The following is a 6,000-nucleotide window of genomic DNA, read 5'->3' as shown; positions in this document are numbered from 1 at the left end:
ACTACTTTTTTTAAAATAATCATTTCTTATTTCAAGCATGTAAAAAAATTCATGACTTTGACACAATTGTGTCTCATAATTGAAACAGATGACAGCCAAATGGACATTGCTGTTTTATTTTCAATGAAACAATAGAAAATACGTACTCGTATAGTAGTACAGTTGTTATTAGTGAAAATATAGTTATTTTAAGGTATTTTTGGGTTTAGCTAATTTGACTTGTTTTGGAAAGTCTTGACAAGCCAAATTTTCTTGTTCTATTGGCAGATAATTTTGCTGAGTTCAAGTAAAATACCCCTCATTTTTGTATTTTTTTTTTCTTGTTTTTGAACACTGGCTTTTTGCAGTGTGTGATGTCCCAAAGTGAAGACAGCAGCGGAACTGAGAATCAGGTCGTTTGGCAGCGTTGGCCGACTCTCTCGCTTCTCGGTCTGACTCAGTGCGGCCGACAGTTTGTCAAACAAAAAGGCAGACTGATGCCATAATGAGCTCAATTAGGCCGACGAGGCGGTGACCGCCTTCCCTTTCTTGCAATACGTCCACATTGTGAATGGATTCACTGACATATTCACTGGAATTGGTAAAGAATGAAATGTGTTATGTTCTATTTTTACCTTTTTGAAATCTATCAATTAAATCATGTACTAGCGATATTTGGATGATTAATCGGAATAACCGTTGAAAGTATAGAATGAGCAAATACATGCAACACCAGTGCTAACATTCCTTTTCAAAGCTCCACAGTGCGCCGAATGTGCGGAATAACTCTGGTTGTGCTTGCTGACCTCGAAACTATTTTATTTGGTACATGGTGTAATGATAAGTGTGACCCGTAGATGGCAGTCACACATAAGAGATACGTGTAGACTGCAATATGATGGCAGTAAACGACACCAAAACTTTTAATGCTCCATTGAGAGTAGAGAAGATAATTATGGTGTGTGTATAATGATTTATTTTGCCACATTTTTAAGTATTCAACAAAAAAATGAAAAAAAAACATGAAAAAACGACCGTATTTTCCGCAGTATAAGGCGCACTTAAAATCCTTTAATTTTCTCAAAAATCGACCACAGAACACTTTTCCACTTTCCATCAGTTCATCTTATACCATATGTCCCGGCAAGAAATCTGCGTTCAAAAGACTCCGGCTTATTAGTGATTCCTAAAACCCCAAAAAAGTCTGCGGGTTATAGAGCGTTTTCATTTCGGGCTCCAGTACTCTGGAATGCCCTCCCGGTAACAGTTCGAGATGCCACCTCAGTAGAAGCATTTAAGTCTCACCTTAAAACTCATCTGTATACTCTAGCCTTTAAATAGACTCCCTTTTTAGACCAGTTGATCTGCCGCTTCTTTTCTTTTTTCTCCTATGTCCCCCCCTCCCTTGTGGAGGGGGTCCGGTCCGATGACCATGGATGAAGTACTGGCTGTCCAGAGTCAAGACCCAGGATGGACCGCTCGCCGGGACCCAGGATGGACCGCTCGCCTGTATCGGTTGGGGACATCTCTACGCTGCTGATCCGCCTCCGCTTGAGATGGTTTCCTGTGGACGGGACTCTCGCTGCTGACTTGGATCCGCTTTGAACTGAACTCTCGCGGCTGTGTTGGAGCCACTATGGATTGAACTTTCACAGTATCATGTTAGACCCGCTCGACATCCATTGCTTTCGGTCCCCTAGAGTGGGGGGGTTGCCCACTTCTGAGGTCCTCTCCAAGGTTTCTCATAGTCAGCATTGTCACTGGCGTCCCACTGGATGTGAATTCTCCCTGCCCACTGGGTGTGAGTTTTCCTTGCCCTTTTGTGGGTTCTTCCGAGGATGTTGTAGTTGTAATGGTTTGTGCAGTCCTTTGAGACATTTGTGATTTTGGGCTATATAAATAAACATTGATTGATCATTGATTAATGTTAGATGAGCTCAGGGCCCAGGGAAGCCGGCGGCGTTTCTGGGTGTTGTTGATAAATGACAATTCGTTTTGCGTAATAGAGTTTTAACTTGTACTTACAGATGTAGCGACGGACTGTACTCACTGACAGTGGTTTTCTGAAGTGTTGCTGAGCCCATGTGGTGATATCCTTTACACACGGACGTCGCTTTTTGATGCAGTACCGCCTGAGGGATCGAAGGTCCTTAATATCATCGCTTACGCGCAGTGATTTCTCTAGACTGTCTGAACCTTTTGATGATATTACAGACCGTAGATGGTGGAATCCCTAAATTCCTTGCAATAAATAAATAAATGATAAATGGGTTGTACTTGTATAGCGCTTTTCTACCTTCAAGGTACTCAAAGCGCTTTGACACTACTTCCACATTTACCCATTCACACACACATTCACACACTGATGGAGGGAGCTGCCATGCAAGGCGCCAACCAGCACCCATCAGGAGCAAGGGTGAAGTGTCTTGCTCAGGACACAACGGACGAAGTTGGTACTAGGTGGGATTTGAACCAGGGACCCTCGGGTTGCGCACGGCCACTTTTTCCCACTGCGCCACGCCGTCCCAATAGCTCGTTGAGAAATGTTGCCCTCAAACTGTTGGACAATTCGCTCACGCATTTGTTGACAAAGTGGAGACCCTCGCTCCGTCCTTGTTTGTGAATGACTGAGCATTTCATGGAAGCTGCTTTTATACCCAATCATGGCACCCACCTGTTCTCAATTAGAATGTGTTCACCTGCGGGATGTTCCAAATAAGTGTTTGATGAGCATTCCTCAACTTGCTCAGTCTTTTTTGCCACTTGTGCCAGCTTTTTTTGAAACATGTTGCAGGCATCAAATTCCAAATGAGCTAATATTTGCAGAAAATACATCGTTTTCCAGTTTGGAGGTTAAGTATCTTGTCTTCGCAGTCTATTCAATTGAATATAAATTGAAAAGAATGTGCAAATTTTTGTATTTTGTTTTTATTTACCATTTGCACAAGGTGCCAACTTCAATGGTTTTCCATCCATCCATTTTCTACCGCTTATTCCCTTTTGGGGTCGTGGGGGGCGCTGGCGCCTATCTCAGCTACAATCGTGCGGAAGGCGGGGTACACCCTGGACAAGTCGCCCCCTCATCGTAGGGCCACTTCACTGGTTTTGGGGTTTGTATTATGCATCGAAACATTTTATTTCCTGGGGGACACAAATCACACCGATTCAATGGAACCGTTTTCGCTGAAAAAGACTCAATTCTACAGACTTGTAGTGAATTGTCGAATAAACCCAGATTTGAGACAGGATGTCCCAAATGCAAGTGATCTAATATAAAACTGAACATTTTAATCCTCACAGTGGAAGATGTAAGCATGTACCAATGTACAGACAAAATAAGGGATGATGCAAGCTATTGCAACACGACATGTACATCGACATCACAACAGCTCGTTTGTCTTATGAGTCAGTGTCAATCTGGGTTGTCACATGGCGTGCTTGCCTCCGCTACCCTGCTGGTGATTACACCAATTTTTACATGACACATTTTCTCATGTTTTTTTTTATTTTTTTTATAGAAATTGCCATTTTGCTTCTGTTTTCCTTGTCAAGCCATGCAAACTAACAGAGAGACTTGTCATCATTTTCAGTAAGAGAACTTGCACAATCGGTGGCGGACTAAATACTCTTTTGTATGTATACACATACATACATATATACACATACTGTATATATACATACATATATATATATACATACATATACATACACAGATTTATATACAAACCCCGTTTCCATATGAGTTGGGAAATTGTGTTAAATGTAAATATAAACGGAATACAATGATTTGCAAAATCTTTTCAACCCATATTTAGTTGAATATGCTACAAAGACAACATATTTGATGTTCAAACTGATAAACATTTTTTTTTTTTTTTTTTTTTGCGAATTATCAATCAATCAATCAATGTTTATTTATATAGCCCCAAATCACAAATGTCTCAAAGGACTGCACAAATCATTACGACTACAACATCCTCGGAAGAACCCACAAAAGGGCAAGGAAAACTCACACCCAGTGGGCAGGGAGAATTCACATCCAGTGGGACGCCAGTGACAATGCTGACTATGAGAAACCTTGGAGAGGACCTCAGATGTGGGCAACCCCCCCCCCCCCCTCTAGGGGACCGAAAGCAATGGATGTCGAGCGGGTCTAACATGATACTGTGAAAGTTCAATCCATAGTGGCTCCAACACAGCCGCGAGAGTTCAGTTCAAGCGGATCCAAGACAGCAGCGAGAGTCCCGTCCACAGGAAACCATCTCAAGCGGAGGCGGATCAGCAGCGTAGAGATGTCCCCAACCGATACAGGCGAGCGGTCCATTCTGGGTCCCGACGAGCGGTCCATCCTGGGTCTCGACTCTGGACAGCCAGTACTTCATCCATGGTCATCGTTCCGGACCCCCTCCACAAGGGAGGGGGGGACATAGGAGAAAGAAAAGAAGCGGCAGATCAACTGGTCTAAAAAGGAGGTCTATTTAAAGGCTAGAGTATACAGATGAGTTTTAAGGTGAGACTTAAATGCTTCTACTGAGGTAGCATCTCGAACTGTTACCGGAAGGGCATTCCAGAGTACTGGAGCCCGAACGGAAAACGCTCTATAGCCCGCAGACCTTTTTTGGGCTCTAGGAATCACTAATAAGCCGGAGTCTTTTGAACGCAGATTTCTTGCCGGGACATATGGTACAATACAATCGGCAAGATAGGCTGGAGCTAGACCGTGTAGTATTTTATACGTAAGTAGTAAATTATCATTAACTTTAGAATAGTCAAACAGTTGAAGAACAACGTTTCTGAAAGTGCAATTGCAAGAAATTTAGGGATTTCAACATCTACGGTCCATAATATCATCAAAAGGTTCAGAGAATCTGGAGAAATCACTCCACGAAAGCGGCATGGCCGGAAACCAACATTGAATGACCGTGACCTTTGATCCCTCATACGGCACTGTATCAAAAACCGACATCAATCTCTAAAGGATATCACCACATGGGGTCAGGAACACTTCAGAAAACCACTGTCACTAAATACAGTTCCTCGCTACATCTGTAAGTGCAAGTTAAAGCTCTAGTATGCAAAGCAAAAACCGTTTATCAACAACATCCAGAGACGCCGCCGGCTTCTCTGGGCCCGAGATCATCTAAGATGGACTGATGCAAAGTGGAAAGGTGTTCTGTGGTCTGACGAGTCCACATTTCAAATTGTTTTTGGAAATATTCGACATTGTGTCAACCGGACCAGAGGGGAAGTTAACCATCCAGACTGTTATCTCCTCAAAGTTCAAAAGCCAGCATCTGTGATGGTATGGGGGTGCATTAGTGCCCAAGGCATGGGTAACTTACACATCTGTGAAGGCACCATTAATGCTGAAAGGTACATACAGGTTTTGGAACAACATATGCTGCCATCTAAGCGCCGTCTTTTTCATGGACGGCCCTGCTAATTTCAGCCAGACAATGCCAAGCCACATTCAGCATATGCTACAACAGCGTGGCTTCGTAGTAAAAGAGTGCGGGTACTTTCCTGGCCCGCCTGCAGTCCGACCCTGTCTCCCATGGAAAATGTGTGGCGCATTATGAAGTGTAAAATAGGACAGCAGAGACCCCGGACTATTTAATGACTGAAGCTCTACATAAAACAAAAATGGGAAAGAATTCCACTTTCAAAGCTTCAACAATTAGTTTCCTCAGTTCCCAAACGTTTATTGATTGTTGTTAAAAGAAAAGGTGATGTAACACAGTGGTGAACATGCCCTTTCCCAACTACTTTGGCACGTGTTGCAGCCATGAAATTCTAAATTTATTATTATTCGCAAAAAAAAAAAACAAGTTTATGAGTTTGAACATCAAATATCTTGTGTTTGTAGTGCATTCAACTGAATATGGGTTGAAAAGGATTTGCAAATCATTGTATTACGTTTATATTTACATCAAACACAATTTCCCAACACATATGGAAACAGGGTTTGTATATACATATACATACATACATATATATATATACATATATATACACGCATAT

At 42.3% G+C, this 6,000-nt stretch overlaps 1 long non-coding RNA gene across 1 annotated transcript in view; it reads right to left on the bottom strand.

The window, feature by feature from the left end:
- Nucleotides 1-2,981: 2,981 nt before the first annotated feature.
- The window catches only part of LOC133569736 (uncharacterized), a 126,057-nt gene continuing 123,038 nt past the window's right edge, over nt 2,982-6,000 (bottom strand). The window contains exon 4 of the long non-coding RNA XR_009809868.1: nt 2,982-3,120. This is a non-coding gene — a long non-coding RNA (uncharacterized LOC133569736). The remainder of the gene's footprint in view (nt 3,121-6,000) is intronic.

Source organism: Nerophis ophidion, linkage group LG15 (assembly GCF_033978795.1).
Source record: "Nerophis ophidion isolate RoL-2023_Sa linkage group LG15, RoL_Noph_v1.0, whole genome shotgun sequence".
In the NCBI taxonomy this organism is placed as follows: Eukaryota; Metazoa; Chordata; class Actinopteri; order Syngnathiformes; family Syngnathidae; genus Nerophis; species Nerophis ophidion.
This window is presented reverse-complemented; position numbering and strand designations above follow the sequence as displayed.